The sequence below is a fragment of the Notamacropus eugenii genome, chromosome 5 (assembly GCF_028372415.1).
Source record: "Notamacropus eugenii isolate mMacEug1 chromosome 5, mMacEug1.pri_v2, whole genome shotgun sequence".
Classification (NCBI taxonomy): domain Eukaryota; kingdom Metazoa; phylum Chordata; class Mammalia; order Diprotodontia; family Macropodidae; genus Notamacropus; species Notamacropus eugenii.
This window is the reverse complement of record NC_092876.1, coordinates 85,568,351-85,588,170: the sequence shown is the minus strand read 5'-3', so window position 1 is coordinate 85,588,170 and position 19,820 is coordinate 85,568,351. Positions and strand designations below refer to the sequence as shown.

The window sequence follows — 19,820 nt, the reverse complement described above, 5'->3', positions numbered from 1 at the left end:
CTAGACCCTGTGAAGGGTCACAAAAGAGTGAAACTGACTTTTTTCCCTCAAGGAGGGAAGGAAACCTCTTCAGCTTTCTTTAAATTCCATAATGGTTTCTTTTGTTTCCTGGTTTCAAAATGGTTAGAAGAGATCACAAGTTTGGGGACTGACAATTCAACAAAGATCATTTATTCATTTACTCAATCTATTGCCCTTCAGTTCCACTCAGAATTCCCATGATTGAGTTCTTCCCAAGCCAAAGCTCCAGGACTTATCTACCACATTATAGACCAGGTGTGATCTTATTACTGGTTAATGAAATCACAGGTCCTTCTTGTCTTCCTGTTTATGTCAGGCATTGTTCAAGTCTCTGAAGTTGAAAACAACAAAATGTCAAATAACCTTGGCCCTCAAAAAGATGGCAATGGTGAGATATCCCTTCCCTGCCCTCCCCCTTATTAAAATGAGCTTCTTGAGGGCAGGGGCTGGCACATGGTAGGTACTTAATAAGTGATAGTTGACTGACTTTGAAATAAGGCTCCAGGACAGGGATGAGTGGACCAGCCTGGTGCTGGGATACTACCCCAAGATAACCCAGTAGGCCCAAAACAAAAATGGCAGTCATACCCATGGTTCCTGGCAAGCCTGTGCTCCATCAGTGGGGCAGAATAAAAGGATTTGTGGAATCAAGGCTCTCCGGGGATGATTTAAGATGCTATGTTTTCTTATCATCTCCTGCTACCTGGGATGAGAATTGCCACATGGAACCTCATATCATTCTCCTCTATTCCAGCCTGTCCCTCCTACCTCCTACCACCTAACTAGGCCATTTGAATTATAGATTCCTATTTTGCCACACCCCTACCCCATTTTATCTTCATTGTTACAATCAAAAGCTTTCCCTCTACTGACATTGAGTTCCCCCCAACCTTTATTTAATTTTTTAAAAAATTAATATGTATTTATTTTTTCTCCCTGGCATTCTCCTTTCCCCACTAAGGAAAACAAAACAAAAAACCAAAAACAAAACCCTTGCAAAAATATACATAATCAGGTAAAACAAATTCCTGCATTAGCAATCTAACAATATATCTCCTTCTGCATCTTGTATCCACCATCTGTCACTTTACACCCATTTTTAAGAATGGTTGTAGGTGAAGACATGTCTATTCCCACCCTACTCTCTACCCTGACTTAAAATGACAAATTTATAACCTTAAATTGTGTTTTAAAATGAAAGAGATTAGAATATATACCCAGTCTGTCAAGTGCTGGAAGGGACCTTAAAAATCGTATTGTACTAGAGATTCTTTGCAGGTATTGGTTGGATGAGATGGTTGCTTATATCCCTTTTAACATGAATTCTGTGATTCTGAATCCAACTCCTTCATTTTACAAATAAGAAAACTGAGGCTCCAAAAGACTAAGGGGTGGGAAGTCACATGTGGTTCCCCAGCCCTGGAAGGGATTCTCCAGAGGTACATGGTTAGTAAATGTTTGAGGCAAGACTTGAAGCCAGCTCTTTCTGTGTCCATATCCATTATTATATCTACTACTTGCCCAACGTACTAGTTGGCTACATTAAATAATGAAACCGAGTCCTCTGACTCCAAATCTAGTGCTTATTCTATCACACAGCTCTGACAACTGGTCATTCCACCTCAGTGGTGAACCTCTCCAATCCCATTTAATTCAACAAGTATTTATGAAGCACTTCCTGTTTTCCAGATACTGTACTAGAGTATGCTGTGGGCTATAGGCTCAGGTGGATTTCTCCAGTCCAGAGTGAATCATCATGCCTTCAAGAGCCACAGGCTTTGGCAGGGCTGGTCACCCATTGGCAATCTCCTTATCCCATCAAGCACCTTGGATTAAGCCCATGCATTTATTCTAAGACAGCAAACACAGTGACCTGGTCTGGAAACCAATGAAGGGTGTCTGACTGGAAATGCCCAGGAACAGTCTTAATAAATCTATTCAGCCAGGTAATGTCAATTATCAATTTTCCCAGTAACACTACCCCCAAGAAAAGGAAGAAGCCAGTCTGGATCACTATGGCAGAAACGAAAATGTCATTAGAATGTGTGCAGGAAAGTGCTTTTATAGAAACCCTACAAAGCAGGGTAGAGCAGAGATCATGACCCTATTTTACAGATGAGGAAACTGAGGTCCAGGGAAGTTTAGTGATTTGCCTAAGGTCACTCAGCAAGCTAGTAGTAGAGCCAGAGCTAGTCCTCCTGAGACTCCATAATAGGCTCATTCCAGGACTCCAGGCTATATCTCTAGCCCAGAATCATTGCCTTTGTCTGCCAAAGGTACTGGACAGCTCTGGGTCTGGACATCTTAAGCAATGGATTCCTCTAGGCCTGGGTTATCATTCCTTGTTAGGAGGCTGTTTGGAAGGGAGCCCAGTCCTTGGCCTTGAGCGAGAGCCCAGTGAAATACACAATTTGAGGACAGTTTCTAGCACACTGTCCACATGAGAACAAACCTAACAAAGCCAGAGACAGAAATCTGAGTGGAAGAGGGGGAGATGTGATGAGAGAGAAAGAGAGAGAGAAACTGGTAGAGCACATATCTAGAGCCAAATGGGGAAGTTGGCAGTATGTGCCTTCATTCTTCTCCTCAAGCTGCTAAGATTCTCACTTTGCCTCCATCCCTTCCCTGGACCATCCATGAGGTTGGTAGTACCTTACACCCACACCAAAACTGGCATGGCCCTGTCACTCCCCCCTCCCCCTACCATGTGTTCACTACTGGTTGAAAATGACTATGCTGGCTTAGGGGGATACCTGCCAAAGCAGGAATTCTTATTCTTTTTCCTGTCATGGAAAATATAATAAAGTTTATAGCCCCTTTTCTCAGGATGATGTTTTCAAATACATAAAATATATAGGGTTAAAAAGAAAACCAATTATATTGAAAAATTATCAAAATATTAACAAAAAACAAATTCACAGATCCTCTGAAATCTGACCACTGACCACTTGGGGATCCACTGACCCTGGATAAGAACCCCAAGGACCCAGGAAGAGGAAGATGTGTCCCTGCTTCTCCATATGGATGTTCCACTTGGATATGAAGGATGTGGGCTTGATCCCTGGGGCTGCCCTGTCTTCTTGGCCCACATGAATCTTCTTCTCTGCCTTAATCTTCTGGGAAAATCATGTTCTCTGACTTAGGGGAGCCTCAGGTTCAGGGGACTAAGGTTTCTCCTCACCCAGGAAACTCACATCCTGGCACAGAAAGCGTCATTTCATCCAGGTGATTCAGATCCTCGCTAGTACCATTACGGAGCAGCCAAGTTCCCTTTGGAAGTGGATACAAAAGTAGGGGTACTTGGGACCATAACAGCCTGGAATAATTATAGTTATAGCACTTTAAAACTTATAAAGATTTTTATATGCATTATTTCATTTGATCCTCACCACCAGGGATGAGGAGGTAGGTGCTATCACTCCTATTTTATAGATGTGAACACTGAGGCTCAGACAGTATAAGTGACCAACTTGCTATGGATCATAGCACTCTTAGAGTATGAAGTATGATACCAATGAAGTTATCACTGACATATCCAGCACTCAATTCACTACACCCCCAGCCTTAAGAGTATTCCCTCAAAGCATGGTAACTGTTTCCCCCTGAATTCTAGTCCTATTTCAAACATTTATTAGCTCTATGATACTGGGCAAGCTCTTTAATCTTTCATCAGCTGTAAAATGGAGACACCACTAGTAACAGGTAGCATTTATATGGGCTGTTTAAGGTTTACCAAGTGCCCTACAATTTTTATTTTATTTATCCTCACAACACCCCCAGGGAGGTAAGTGTTATTATTATCATCCCCATTTTACAGGTGAGGAAACTGAGTGAGCAGCCACCTAGCTGCCTCAGCTACACTTAAGTTTACAGTGTTGTTTTGTGAATGAAATTAGGTGCTGAATGGACAAAAGCATTTTTCAAACCTTAAAAAGCTATATAAATATTCGCCACTATGATTACAGCCACTATTCTCCGCTCTGGTCCCTCAGGGAATCACCTTCCTCTTCCCACCTCCTACTACCTCTCAATCTAGGAGAGCTTCTTGGAGGAAAAAGCAGCAAGGGAGGGCAATAGTCCTAAGAGTTTGCTCAGACAAAGGATGGGCCTCTGATGACCTCCTAGCTCCTTTATGATAACCCCACCCTTGGTTTCCTGGGAGGACATCTAATTCTCTGCCTAGAAGAAGCTTTACCTTTAATTAATTCCTTTAAATTAGCTGGTGCTTTTCTCTTTTTTTCTTTTCCAAAGCTCAAATGAACTAACAGAAAAATGCCTCTGAGTAGGAGTGAGAGAAGATATAAAAATGTGTGAGAATCTAGCGGGGTCTGTTTCCTCCCTTAGCAGAAAATTGTGTTTCCTCTTATAGCAAAAAATACGCGCACACACACACACACACACACACACACACAATGTTATGAAAGCCAGTTGTTGCTCTAAGTGGGCTAGAGTGAAAGGATTGGGTCAGGGGATTAATATCAACAACGCCTGTTTCTAGAGCATTTTCAGGTTTGCAAAGCACTTTCAGAACGATAATCTTATGAGGCAGGTACTGTAGTTGCAAATATTGCTAGTCATGCAGTGAACAGAAATAGTTGTGGCATAGTAGAAAATTCAATAGACTGAAAGTTCTATGGCAGCCTCTTCTATTTTATAGCTCATTCACCTCGGGCAAATCACCGAATCTCTCCCAGCCTCAGTCGAAACCATTTGAAAAGCTGGGGTTGGGAGCAGGGGAGGGTGAGGATTGGACTGAATGCTCCATTTGGTCCTTTCCAGTGCTAAAATTCTGTGACATTCTGGCCATACATCTTTTACTTGGAAGTCTAATACAATGAAGAACAGAATAGGGATTTATATTTAGGTCTCATAGTCCAGTGATCTTTCTACATTAACTCTGGAATGGAAGCCAAGGGAGGACTTGAACTCCATGGGTCCTCCAGAGAACACTAGATTCTACTTTTCAGCTGGTCTGCACCAAACTGAGTCCATCAACACAGACTCTCTCCTGCTCTAGAAGAGTTTTCAGGCAGACAACTCCTCAAAGGACCCAATTGTTTTACTATAAAATTGGGAGTCATTGAATCAATCAATTATCCCTGTCCCACTTAAAGTAAATGGTGAGATATTATTGCCTGACACCTTTAACCAGGTATAAGTGTCCCACGATCAAACAATTCATCAAAAACATCAGACTAATTATAAAAAGTCCCTGAAAGTCATTATATAGACTCAAATGATATAAGGCACTGAAAGCCATTATGTAAACTCTAATGGTATTGATAGGAAGTTTTCATTTATTGGTTGAGGGATTTTGTCATACCTTGGTGTAGTTTTACATCAACATGAATTGGTTCGGATCAAAAGATTTGGGGCAAGTGGCAAGTCAGGGGAGAGTATTCCATCCAAATCCCTGAAGGAATCACTTTGGAGTCAGGGAGAACAAGTGGGCTCACCACCACCACCATCACCTGAGTTGGAGGTTTGGGGCTTTTCCACTGGTATCCTAGTAGAATCCTTGGGCATTAATGACTGGCATAGATCACTGGGAGATGAGAATGGACTAACCTCAATTAGGAAAGAAAGATTCAAAGCTCTATAAGAAGCCCCATGTAAAACCTACATCATGCCTAAAGGGAATTTCATCAGTATTCAACAAATAAGAGAAAAGGTCTTCCAGCAACTAAGAGTTGTGAGTTACTCCTTTGACACGTCTCCTCTTAGCTTAAGCCCATTTTCTCCTGGACCCCATACATACTTGTGGGAGAATATATTAGAGACTTTCGGAAAAATGTTTTGTATCAGCTAAACCATTGTAGGAAATGATCATTTCTAAAAGTTAATTAATCAAGTCTGACTGGATATTTGATATCAATTGATAATTATGTGGAGGAAGTATATCAGTGGAGGTATAAAGATTTATAAAAATCTTTATAAAGATCATAAAGATGACCCTCAATGTCTCAGACTAACTTTAGAGTCCTATGGGGATATAGTAGGCACACTGGGCACCCAGCTCATTAGTGACAGCAAAATTTGGGATAGTGGTTTTAGGGCATGTGCTAGTCCATAAAAGAGCTAAGGAATCTTAGTAAATGTCTCAAAATTTGCTTGTGCTCTCTTCTAGAGTTCTCTTTGCTGTTTTCTCAGCCTTCTTGTTATGCGGGGGAGGGGAAGCATGTACCAGAGGGATCGGTGGCCTTTAATTGAGAATGAGAACACTCAGACACAATCCATGGTGGCCTTCCCTACCACATAGATTCCACATGATGCAGAAGTGAGTTCAAAATCCCTATTAAACCCTTCTCACAATACAGAGGTGGGAAACTACTCAGGATGAGCACTGTATATTTTCTCAGATGTGGTCATTATATTGGATGTTTCTGCTACCTTTTTGTCATGGGGGAGAATTCAATCTGGGTTGGGACAAAGTTTTTATTCCTCCCAGAATCCTGTAATATAAAGACAGAATATAAATTAAGCATGTTTAAAAAATAAAAATAATCTTTTGTTCATGAGTAGATGTAACCACTCTCCTCCCTTACCACCTTAGGGTGGGGGTCTCTGGGTGTGTAATGTTGTATATCCTGTCAGACTGATGTGCAGATTGACTTTGCTGAATTGATTTTTTTCTCTTTCATTTAAAAAATCATTGTCATTGATTAAAAATCAGCTACAAGAATAGTTCCCTGGGGACGGGAGGGAGGATGTATTCAGATATTAAAATGATATAAAAAACAATGAGAGGTAACAATAAAAATAGGGAGGAATAGGGAAGAAGTAATGACTGGCCATACTACCCTCAATATATCTTCTTCAGCACCTGGCACAGTGTTCTACATGCAGTGAGTGCTCAATAAATATTTGCTCATTTTATTCTATCACCACCTCTGCTGATAGAAAGAGATTCTCAAAGTTACCAGCAGCACCCAACAAGCATATCAGTCCTGACATCCAGGAAGGAGAGCCATTGGATTCTGGAGTCAACTGTGCTGGAACCTAGGCCCTGCAAGGAGCAAGATATGATATAAGCCAGCCGGTTATCCACCTGATTTCCAACTCATGGAAGCAAAAACAGAAAAGACAACCTGCAGAGGAACCCAGGTGGATTGTCAATGGAAGAAAGGTCTTCCATGTCATGTTCAGAAACTACAAGAAGATTAAAGAAAGTGGTCATCTACAGTACCAAGTCAGGGGCAGAGTCAGAAGAACAGAGAGCATATTTTTAAAATTCACAACCCAAAATTTGTCACTGAAAAAATTCTAGATTAGCAGATAGTTTAAGAATGCATAGGAGTGAGAATGGTGAGCACTGGGAGCTAGTATGTGTTTACCAAGAACAAGTAACACTAAACTAAGCTTGCCAAAAAGAAATCTGGATGATCTACCAGTGCCATGCTAGGAAACTGAATCACTTCCATTTGAATTGTCTTATGAAGATTCTGAATATCACCTGGCAGAATAAGGTACCCAACACTGAGGTCCTTACTAGAACTAAACTGCCAAGCATTGAAACTCTGCTTCAGAGAGCGAAATTCCGATGGGCTGGCTACATTGTTCAAATGTAAAACATATACTTGCCAAAAAGATTATTTTATGGAGAACTCACACAGGACAAGCAATCACATGATGGTCAGAAGAAGCAATACAAGGACACTCCCAAGATCTCTCTCAAGAACTTTGGAATTGACTATGTGACATGGGATACATTGGCACAGGACTGTTCAGCATGGCGTGCCCACATCAGAGAAGGTGCTGTGCTCTATGAGCAAAGCAGAATTGAAACAGCTCAAAAGAAATGTAGGATGTGTAAATTTAGAGAATCCATCCCAAATGTTCACACAGACTATTTGTGCCCAACCTCTGGTAGAGCATTCCAAGCTCATATTGGTCTGATCTGCCACAGTCAGACAAACTGTAACTTGATTTTAGCATAGTGATGCCATTTTGGTCCTCTTTGAGAATGAAGGACAACAACCACTTCCTTTGGTGAAAGGATCATTAGCCTGGATGATTAAGGGAATGTCACAGAAATAAAGTATATCTGTATATCAGTAAGGTATCTGACAAAGTTCCTGATGATATTTTTGTCAACAGAATAGAAAAATATAGGTTGTACTAATGATATAATTGGATAGGTTTATTACTGGCTTAATAGCTATACCCAGGAAGTGTGAATATTGTGTCTGATCTTCATGTAGAAAGTTCTCTAGCTATCAGAAGCCTCTGGAATGGGCACATCCTCAAGCATTGGAGGACAACATTCATAAGAAACCTGCAGGCACTTAATTGAGATTGAAGACATATTTCATCACTGATAAGTTCTCTGATTTTACATATTAAAGATATGTACATATACATATATATATACATACACACATACATACATACATACATATACACACACACACACAGTTCCAGTTTCTGGGAAGAGCGGTTATCAAAATGTCCATCTGGTTATGGAAGCATTTTCCCTAGGGTGCACCTGGGAACCTATCTCTTAGGCTGAAAAGAGGTTAGTGTCCAAGAGGAAGCATATGATAGTCTTTTTGTGCCCTGCTCTCATTAAATTTCATTTAGAGTTGTATGGTCAGTTCTGGTTACCACATCTTAAGGAGAACATTGATAAACTAGAACTAATAGCAACTGTAATAACAGCTAGTACTTACATAGCTCTTTAAGGCTTACAAGGTGCTTTGTCAATGTTATCTCATTTGGTGCTCACAACATTTGGAGGTCAGTGCTAATATGATCCTTGTTTTATAGTGAAGAAACTGAAGTAAACAGAGGCTAGCTGCTATTAAGTGTCTGGAGCAGAATTTGAGCCCATCTTCTTGACTCCATGTCCAACACTCTATCCACTTCATCACCTAGTGTATTTTAGATCTACTGTGTGGTCATGGGATCTTAGAGCTAGAAGGCACCTTACTGGGTATCTCATCCAACATAGTCCTTCTAAAACATCCCCTACAAGTGGTCATCTCGTTTGAATAACTCTAAAAAGGAGAGACTCACTGCTTCCAGTGGCCAGCCCATTCTGGTTTTGGCCAGCTCAAATTGGACAGAGCAGGGGTGTATTTGAGCCAAGAGTCTATTCTTAAATTTTCAGTGTGAGCATTTATACCTTAGAAATGGACAAATGTTACAAATTGTAGATGGATTTATTATTTTTGTTGATTTGTGGACTGAAATGATAGAGTAAATATTAATAGGGCATGTTAAATTTATGTGTGTTCTGTGTGTATCCCCCACCCCATCCCCATAGAGTTAGTTTAATACTGACCAGCACAACCATAGAATCCTTGGGAATCCATTTCTCCATATGGCTGAGCCAAAATCAACCTTTCCACAACTGTCCTACCATTCTTCCCCATTCTACCCTCTGGGGCCAAACAAGGTCAGTCTATTCCATTTTTTGCCCTGATAAAATACATAGCTTGTGTTCCTCTAAGTCTTCTTTTCTCTGAGGAAAATACCCCAATTCCTTTAACCAGTTCTGAAATGGAAGACCAAATGAGATAATATCTGAAAAGTTCTTCATAAGCCTTAAAATGCTAAATAAATGTGGGCCATTCTTAGAATCTCAAAGTATTTATCTTCTTGAACAGCCTCCTCTGCACTTTCCCCAACTTACCAATGTCCTTTCGATACGGGGTACTCAGAATGGAAGGCTGGTCATGTGACCTTGCTTGAGGAGCAGGTATTAAGTAGTACAGTTACTTCCCTAGTCCCTTCTTCAGGTATTTCTGATTGTATCAGGATTTTTTGGCAGTCATGTCACATTGTTGGTGCCATTAAACTCCCCAGAATTAAAGCTTAACCATGCCCCCCCCCATTTTGTATTTGGGAATCCAATTTTTGGAATCCCAAGTGTAGAGTCTTACATTCATTCCTTTACATTTTTTTCTTATTCAATTTGACCCACTGTTCTAGCTCATTGAGATCTTTTTAGAACCAAACTTTGTCACCCAATAATTTACCTGTTCCTCTAAATTTCATCTGTATCTGCAAATCTGACAAGCATGTCACTTATGCTTTCATCAAAGTCATTGATAAAAACTGTTTAACACAATGTAAATTCTTTATATTTTTTTACAATGCAAATTCTTTAGAGGTAGATTTCAACTCAGTACCAGCTTTTCCTAATAATCAGATGGAAGATAGGAACTGCATCTGAGATTTCACTGGTATAGAGAACTCTTCTTACAAATACAGATTGGTATCTTCTCTGCACCTTACAGTCTTAGAATAGGGGTTCTTAATTTTTTTTATTCTTAGACACCCCTCCAAGTCTAATGAAGACAAGGGGTCTTCAAAATAAAGTTTTTAAATGCATAAAAATACATAGAAGTGTAAAGGAAACCAAAGGTTAGTGAGAATAAAGATGAAACCTTTTCCCATCCAAGTTCACTGACCTTCTGAAATCTGAATCTAGAATCTAGGTGAAGAACTCCAGCTTTAAAGAGCTGCCTTAAGCACTGCCACAAGTGGGACTTGAACCTTAGAGGCAAGCTCTTTAGTCACTACATCATAACTGTCAGAGGCATCCCAAGGTGCAGTGAGTTGTGCTACAGCTGAGCTCCTTCTCAAAAGAGAGATTCAAAAAGACTTATCAGTTTCCAGGATATAATAGAGGGGCTTTATGTATTGACAATGTGATTGATTCTTCAGGACTAAGTCAGGAAGACAAGTTCAAATCTGGCCTCAGACACTTTCTATGTGTGTGTGACCCTGGGAAAGTCACTTAACCTCTATCTGCCTCAGTTTCCTCATCTGTGAAATCTGCAAAAATAAAATGAGATATGTGCAAAGCACTACATAAATACTAGCTATTATTTTTATTATCAGTTGTGGGTTAAACTAGACAATCACTGACATAACTTACAAGTTGGAAATTCTATGATCCTGCGACATAGAAAGTACACATGAGACCTTCCTTATCTTCTGTGGATCAGTGACTCAAAGCTCATATTCCCTGGGTTCAGGAGAAGACTGGGCCCAATCTTTCTTCTTAAGAGTCACATAGATCAGAGGGGTGGGGATGAGGGGCATCCAGCCTTCAGTCATTCAACCAATAAACATTTGGGAAGTGCCTCCTATGTGTCAGGAACTCTGTTATGTTCTGGGGATACAAAGAAAAGCAAAAGAAAGTCCCTCCCTCAAGAAGCTCACAATGTATTGGGGAAGACCACATATAAACAACCATGTACAAACAAGCTCTGGACAGAACAAATTGGAGATAATCCTGGTGATGTTACCTACCACCTTGCTTTGTGGGAATCAGAGCAATCCTACTTTAACCTGGATACTTAGAATTCTTCCAGGAAAACTCCCACCTCAACACCAAATCTTTAGAGAACTTCTAAGTTGATTAAAGATAAGTTAGGAATCTACAGGGTCTTCCCCTGAGCATCCCTGTACCTGCTATGTATGACTCTATCTTACCTGGGCTGACAAGAGAGAAGAAGAGGAGAGGAGAGAGGGAAGGAGCAAAAGATGAGAGGAGAGAAGAGAAAAAGAGGAAAGAAAGAGGAAAGAAGAAGGAGAGGAGATAAGAAGACAGGAGAAGAAAAGAGGAATTAGAAGGGTTGGAAAGGAAAAAGAAGGGGGAAGGGAGAGGAAAGGAGAGGTTAACAGTTCCAGAAAATCTTCCTTGGGACCTACAAAAAAAGGAATTTTGTAGGAGCATTAGCTCCAGGACCCCAAATATCCCATAGGCACTTAAAGACGTAGTGCCTTAAAAACCCTTTAGTACCTCCTGAGAGCAGAATGCCATGTTAAGGACTAGGGAAAATGTAAAGATAACTGAGACATAATCCCCAACCTCATAAAGTTGACCCTCTTTGAGGGATGGGAAAAATTTCATCCATACACACACACACAACACACACAGTCCTAAACAATAACTACATAATCATGCCCATACAGATTATAATAACATAAGAAGGAAAGGTCTTCCCATTTGGAATGGTTTTGACAACATCTTCCCAGAAGAGGTCACATCCCTTGAAGGATGAAGGATTGTAATGGCTGGTGATTGGGGGATGGGGGATGGGAGAGATAGAATATATTCTAGACCTGAGTGATAGTGTGAGCCAAGGCACAGAGGTGATAAAGTGTTAAATATGGCAGAGGGAGAAGAGTGGTAGGAGTAAAGGTTGGAGGGGAGGAAGGCTCTAGACTGCAGGAAGCCTTGAATGCCATGGCATCTGAATGGGGGATGCCTTGAACTGTAGTCCTCATCAGCAATGGTGCCTCTTGTTCTCCAGCTACTTAGAGATGGGGGGGAAGGAGGGCTGGGGACAACTCCCTGTTGAGTTCCAATTCTCCTCCTTTGAACTGAGTCATTAGAGAAAGGGACAGAGAAAGGCACAGAAGCCACATCTTAAGGGAGGTCTTACAGCTTCAAGTCGTATTTCTTCTCCTTTCCTGCTGATGGAGCAAGTCAGAATTCTTTTCATGGCCGCCTATGGGGTAGGGTGAGGGATGGAAGGAGAGACCTTTACACCTCTGAGTGAAAAGGGAGGGGTGTTAGCTCTTAGAAAACTGGAAGGAAATCTTCGGGGTCTGGCCTTTTCCCTCTTTAGGAGAGCAGGAGCCAGAAGGAAAACATCTAGTAATAGTGAGATGGTTTGAAGGAAGAAGATCTTGGAGCCTGTAGCATCCTCCACACTCTCTAGAGACTAGGCAAGAAGGAATTGTCCAGGGGCCCAAGAGAGATGTGTGTTTATAGGGGCACAGAAGCTGGTATGATTTGACAAGTTCCAATCGATCAGACACCCATCACTGCACCAGTCACTGACCCTGCCCTCAGGGGAAGGCAGGATCTAGCACCCTAAACCACTACATTCATCCCTCTTACACTACATTCATCTGCCCTTGTTAGAGTATTCTGCACGTTTGAGCTTGTAGTTCCCTCCCCTCAGATCATAGCCCATCCGAGGCAGGGGCTTTCTCTCTTCTATCAGATCAAAGACTCACTGAGGATGGAGGCTCTCCTCCTTCCACAGGTCTCCCCTGCTTTCTCTGCATCTGAGTGTTGCTTTCTCTGTAAGACAGATGACTGGCTTCTCCGCATACCCTTGCTTCCCTTGTCCCTTCACCAGCCACTCAGGTTGTGGCTATTGGATCCCAGTCTCTCTCCCTTATGAAAATATCCTGGCTGTAACTTCTGCCTTTGGAGTCACTAGAGATACAGAACCTGAATCCTCCCAGAGTTCTATGCATGAGCTTTCCAATTTGATCCAGCAAATAGTCCTGTGTACAGGACACTGTGCTAGCCATTAGAAGTATAAAGTCTAAGCCAAACCAAAACAAACCCAAACCAAAACAACAACCAATTCCTGCCCTCTGACAGCTTATATTCTTTCAGCACCAGTTTCTCCTCATCCTGAGGTTCCTGGGTTCCCATTATCCACAGACTAAATAGGACACACCTACCTATGTATTCATGTAGCTACACAAAGCATATACATGTAGGATGCATGTAGGTGCTAGTTCAAAATAGTGTGACTATATTAACATGCATATGTGCATGTATTGATATACATATGTGAGTGCATTGACACACATGTATGCGTATTTTGGGGGAGGCTGGAAAGATAGCTCTACTGAAGCACAATCCTCATTATAAGTCACAGAATCAGCAGCAAGCAATTTAGGTCAGGAAATAAGAACTCAGTTATTATTACTACTTACTGTTGAAGTTATTTAATAAGAATGTCACATTCAATTGAGGCTGTGGTGGGAATTGTCAGTAGAAAGAATGTAATTACTTACACCAACCAGAATATCTCCAAGGCTCCCTCACTCAAATATCTCTGTGAAAATCTTCAAGGATAGAGATCTCACCCCCAAAAAAATCTCCTTAGAAAGGGATCCTGAGTCATCTTTCCCCTTCTCCCATCTACTCCCAACTCAGACCACATGAGAAGTTCTTCACTTGTAAGAGAACTCTCCAAGTCATACTTCATCACATTCTCCTTGGGGGGAAACTGAGATTTATAGATTCCCTGAAGGGCAAGTGACCTTATTGGGCATCTAGTCCAATTCACTGTTCAATGAATGAACCCCTCCAACCCTTCCCCAACAATTAGTCTGCTTGAAGAGTGGCAGTGAAGAGGAGACCACAGCTCCCCCCACCCAGTACCCCATTCGATGCTGGCCCAACTGATGGCTAGGAAGCTCATTGTGTGACTGGTACAGAAAAACCAGAGTATAGGTCAATGAATATAATGGAGAGAGACCCAAGGGTAAAGTCAGAGGAATTAGGTTTGAACCTAGGTTAAACTCATTAACTGTATGTCCTTGGGCAAACAGTCTCTCTGGGGCTTGCTCAATCATCTCCCCTGTACAATAATAAGAAAAATGGGGTTAGATGGCTGAGCTCTGAGGTCTCTCCCAGCTCCAAATCCATAATCCTAATATTTTGAGCTATTCATTTCCCTTCTCCAGAGTTCACTTTCCTCATCTGTAAAAGTAAGAGGGCTGAATTAGATAATAACAATATCAAACACTTAAAGTCTGCTTCAGAATTTGTAAAGTAATCTGCATGTATTTTGTTTGATCCTCACGACAATGCTGAGAAGTAAATTCTATTATCACCTCCATTTTACAGCTAAAGAAATTGAGGCTGAGAAGGGTTAAGTTACTTGCTCAGGGTCAAAAAGCTAATGAGTAGTTAAGGCAGAATTTGAACTCAGGTCTTTCAGGCTCCAGGTCTGGTACTTTATCCACCATATCACCTCACTGCCTAGGTTGTCTCTAGGGGCCCTTCCGTTATGACACTCTATGATCCAATGAACTGTGACCTTATGGGACAGAAAGAAAACATAATAACAAGCATTCCTGGGACTAGCCCTAACCTAAAAGGCAAGAATCAAACAGGAACAGTTTTTAAAACAATAAGTAAACTTAAAGGCAAGGCTGGGGGACTATGAGTGTGGGCTGTCTCATCTGCCATCAGATGTGATCAGTTAGTTTTGCTTAACTGTTTGAAAGAAAGGCTGATGTGTATGTGTGTGTGTCTGTGTGTGTGTCTGTGTGTGTGTGTGTGTGTGTGTGTGTGTGTGTTGAGGAATGGGGGTGGGGTAGGGAGAGATCTTGAAATAACTGTAATATAAAAAAAGACACCAATAAAATCTTCATTTTCAAGAGAGCTACAAACGCTTTTTTAACGCTCATGCTAAAAGGTAAAACAAGGCTAAAATAGGAACAACAGGTTAACTTGGGGTGGTTGTAGGAATAGATATTATATTGGACCTTTGAAGCCCAGGATCTGCCAAGGGTGCGCTGGTAAATGCTTAACAACTAGCTCTCTGAAAAAAAAAGCAGGATATGCTTTTAAGTTCAACATGAATTATTACCATTTTCTCCATCACTTTCCCCAGACAATCAACAGAACAATAAACCAAGCCCTGATTTGTATCTCTGGCCAGTTTCTGAGGTATAAATGTTCACAATGAAAACTTCACAATCCAGTTAAGTATAACTGGCTCCAGCACACTCCAGTCTCCACATTCTCATTTCCTGTTCCCCTCAGCCTGACTTTCTCCAGTAAAGTGCTGTCTGTCAGGATTAGGCCTCAGTGGAAAGAAAATCTCCTCAGACTGGTCCTGAGAGAATTAGACTGGTGCATTTCCCTCCTCCAATCTGGACCTGTTTCCCTAGCCCTGGGTTAGATTTTGTTGTGGTTGAGTCATTTTCGTCCTGTCTGACTCTCGGTGACTTCATTTTTGCGGTTTTCTTGGCAAAGACACTGGAGTGGTTGGCCATTTCCTTCTCCAGCTCATTTTACAAATGAGGGAACTGAGGTAAACAGGGTTAAGTGACTTGCCCAGGGTCACACAGCTAGTAAGTGTCTGAGGCTGGATTTGAACTCAGGAAGATGAGCCTTCCTGATTCCAAGCCTGAACCCTAGCTGTCCCTACATTGGATTAGATGATCTCAAAGATCCCTCTCAATTTTAATGTTCTGTGATTCAAATAACATTCATTTCTATAGTAACTCCAAAAGTGGGAGCTGACACCCTAAGCATTACTTTGAGAAGGTAAGTGACTTCATATTAGCAACTTCAAGTCTCAGCTAAAATCTCACCTTCTATAGGAAACTTTTCCTGAGATATCTCCCTCAATGCTCATGCTTGCCCTTTGATTATCATCTCTTATGTATCCTGTTTATAGCCTGTTTGCACATAGTTGTTTACATCTTGTTTCCCCTACCAGATTATAGGCTTCTTGAGGGAGGGACTGGCATTTGCTTCTCTTTATACTCACAGGGCTTTACACGGTGCCTGACACATAGTAGATATTGCTCACCTCCCCCCAACCAAACACACACAAAATGACCTATGAAAACCTGAGAAGAAAGACTGGATCCAGTCTTCTCCTAAACTGAGGATTTATGGCTTTTATTTGAGTGCTGTTGCTTTCCTTTCATTCTCGAAGAGAACCATGGAATCAGGAAGGTGGTGTCTTGACTTGCAAGTAAATTGGATTTAAGTGAGGCAGGGCTGTGCAAAGTCACCAGCCTCACTTTATCCTCTGGAGCCATCTGAGTCCAGGGGTAAGATATAAATTAGGTTGACTGGAAATAGCCCTGATGGACTGGGAGACCTTGGCCTTTTTAAGCTCTTTCCCAGGTCTCAGTTTGATGGAGGAAATGCCCATTCATCTAAACCACAGAAGACAAGGAAGGCCCCTAAAGAAGCTGCCATACCTCCAAGGACACAGGCACAGAAAGGCCTGTGCAAAAAAAAAGGAGTGGGGGGAGCTAAGAACAGTTGTATGCAGTGGAAATAGTGTAGATTAGGATATTCAAATTCTGTCTGTGTGACCTTGGGCAAGTCATATAACCTCTGGATCTACAGTTTCCCCTGCTATAAATAAGTGGTGTGGGTTTCAGTGACCTCTAAGGAGCCTTTTAGCTCTAAGCCTACATTGGCTTTTTTAGCCCATCCTTTGTCATTACTTAATTAGGTTTTCCTGATCGATGGTAATAGGGTCCAGCCTCAGACAGATGAGCAGAAAGAGAGTATCTTGTTGCCTTAAATGAATTCCTGTCTATGGGCTCAGGTGAATTCCCTTCCAGATTGCTAAAAAAAACTTCAGCTAAGAGTTTGAAACAGCATCAGCAACCCCAGAGAAATCATGGGGAACAGGTGCAAGAAGACTGGAAATGGGAAAATGTTGGCATGATTTTCTGAAAGGGGCAGAGGGAGGATTCCAGAAATCGGAGGCAGAGCAGGCTGTGGAGGGCAGGAAAGGCAGCGAGGGTGGGGGCTGGGACAGGGGCGGAAGGGGGAGCATATAGTCTGATGATTTTTCTGATGATTTCTTTAGTGTGCTGGAAGGAGAAGAGGAAAGTGGGGGAAGAAGCACATTAGTGTTTCGAAAAAAACAACACGAGACTCTGCTCTCTGTCATTTATAACCCATGTGACCCTGGGCAATGGATCAATCCAATAAACATTTATTAAGCACCTATTAAGTGTCAGGCACTGTACTAAACCCTGGGGATTCAAAAAGAGACAAAAAGATAATTCCTTGCTCTCAAGGAGTTTACAATCTAATGGATTATATATAGTGGGGGAGGTAACAAACAAATATATTCAAAGAGGTTATATAAAAGATAAATGGAAAATCATTGACAGAGGAAAGGCATTAGAACTAAGAAGCTGTGAAAGGGTAAGGATTTTAATTGGGATTTAAAGGAAGCCAGGGAGAATAGGTGGTAGGCAGAGATGAAGAAGGAGAGCATTTCAGTTATGGAAGACAGCCAGGGAAAATGTCAGGAGCTGAGCGATGCAGTGTCTTGTTTAAGGAGCAGCCAGGAGGCCAGGACCAAAGATATGTGTCAGGAGAGTAAGGTGTAATAAAACTAGAAAGGTGATAATATCTGTAAAATATTTTATAAATCTTAAAGCATTATATAAAAGCTTTTATCATATAATGGCATAAATGTGTGTACATATGTGTATGTATATATGTGTATACATATGTATATGTGTGTATATCCATCTACATCTATCTATCCATCTATCTACCTTTATATCTATACATATACAGGCCCAGTGAGTAGATAGAGCACTGAGCCTGAAGTCAGGAAGACCTGAGTTCAGATCCAGTCTCAGACATTTACTGTGTGACCCTGGTATCCCCAGTACTTAGAAAAGTGTTTGGCACAAAGTAAGCATTTAATTAATGACTTTTTCTTTTACTCATTTATATTCTAGTTCCAAAATCCCCCATGATCCTCTTTGTGAAAGGAAAAGGGGGGGTGACCTTGGGTGGCTTCTGTGGGAAGAGAAGGGTCCGCTGACTCTAGGAAAGTGGCCAGAGATGAGCAAGAATCGGGAGGTCGCTTGGTTTCTTTCCTAAGTCTTTTTGAGGAGATGCGCACTGAGGATTATATCTCCATTTGTTGAGATATCTCAAACTTCCCACCACCCCACATCTGACCTGGCTGGCCAGAGTACCCTGGAGAGCTGAACAAGGGCTTCTTGCTTCAGCATGAGACCTTTCCTGAGCCTTCCTTGCCCTAGACGAAAGTACCTTCCCCCTAAGGTCCCCTTGCTTCTGCTTTACATGCATTTTGCATGTATTTCTGTGTGCTCAGGTATCGTACATCCATATTATCTTTTCTGTTAGAATAGCAGCCCTCCAGGGAACAGGTAGCCCCATTACCTGGCACAATACCTGGTACGTATTCAACGATTGAGAAATGTTTGTTTGATTGATTTCACACCCAAAAAGAAACTCTTAATCATCTCAAGGTTGTTGCCTCTCTAAATCAAATTAGTGGGCAATGGGAGAGAAGCTTTGGGTCATAGTGTCCTCTCTCTGTTATGCAAATTGGTCCTCCTCAGAGGTGGGGTAGAGGGACCTTTAAGGCCCTTCCCCCTTCCCTCTAGCTGAAAGGAAAGAATGACAAAGGAGAGAATTAGGTGGAGGAGAACCTGTTCCCTAGTCCTGCAGAAGATCTTCAAATCATTAACCCAGGAGGACCCAGTGTCCAGGGCTCCCAGCTGCTTTGGCAAAAAGTACAACAGCTTGGATGCTCTAGGAACCCTCCAGCCCCCTCCTGCTCCCATCAGAGAGGCTTGTCAGAGCCTGGGATTCAGGAGCTGGGGTGGAAAGGACAGCAGGACCGGGCCCAGAATGAGGAAGATGCTGATTTTGCTATATCCTGCTCTCGTCAGACCACTGTTTGAGTGCTATTGCTCAGTTATAGGCATCACGGAAATGGAAGGAAAGCCTGTCATATGAGGCTCTGCTGAAGGAATTAGGAACTTGTTTTTCCTGGAACAGACAAGCTTCCAAGGGCATGATAACTATCAGAAGATGTCTGAAGGGTTGTCATCTGGAAGAGGAAGAAGGGAGCAGACTTGTTATACATATCTCCAAATGAAGAGCTGTGTTGGATAATTAAGAGCACTGGGGCTGGGTAAACCACTTTCCTTCTCTGGAACTCAGTTTTCCTCTTGGTAAAATGGGACTGTTGGACTAGATACCTAATCTGTTGCCCAGTCTTGTCAATTCTACCTACCTACCTTCTCCTATATGCCTTCTTCTCTTCAGTGGAACTGCCACTACCCTGGTATAGGTCCTCATCATCTTGTGCCTAGATTATTGGGGTAACCTTCTGATTGGTCTCCCTGCTTCAAGTGTTTCACCATTCCAGTCCATCCCCTACTCAGCCTTAAAATCAAATTGGTCTTTCTAAAGTGCAGGTCTGACCAAGTCAGCTCCTCCATCTCCCCATCATCTCCAGGATCAAATAAAACATTTTCTATTTGTCATT

At 41.8% G+C, this 19,820-nt stretch overlaps 1 protein-coding gene across 2 annotated transcripts in view; it reads right to left on the bottom strand.

Annotated features, from left to right (window-relative positions):
- The window catches only part of CSMD2 (CUB and Sushi multiple domains 2), a 1,007,626-nt gene that overhangs the window by 931,288 nt on the left and 56,518 nt on the right, over positions 1 to 19,820 (bottom strand). The window lies entirely within an intron of this gene.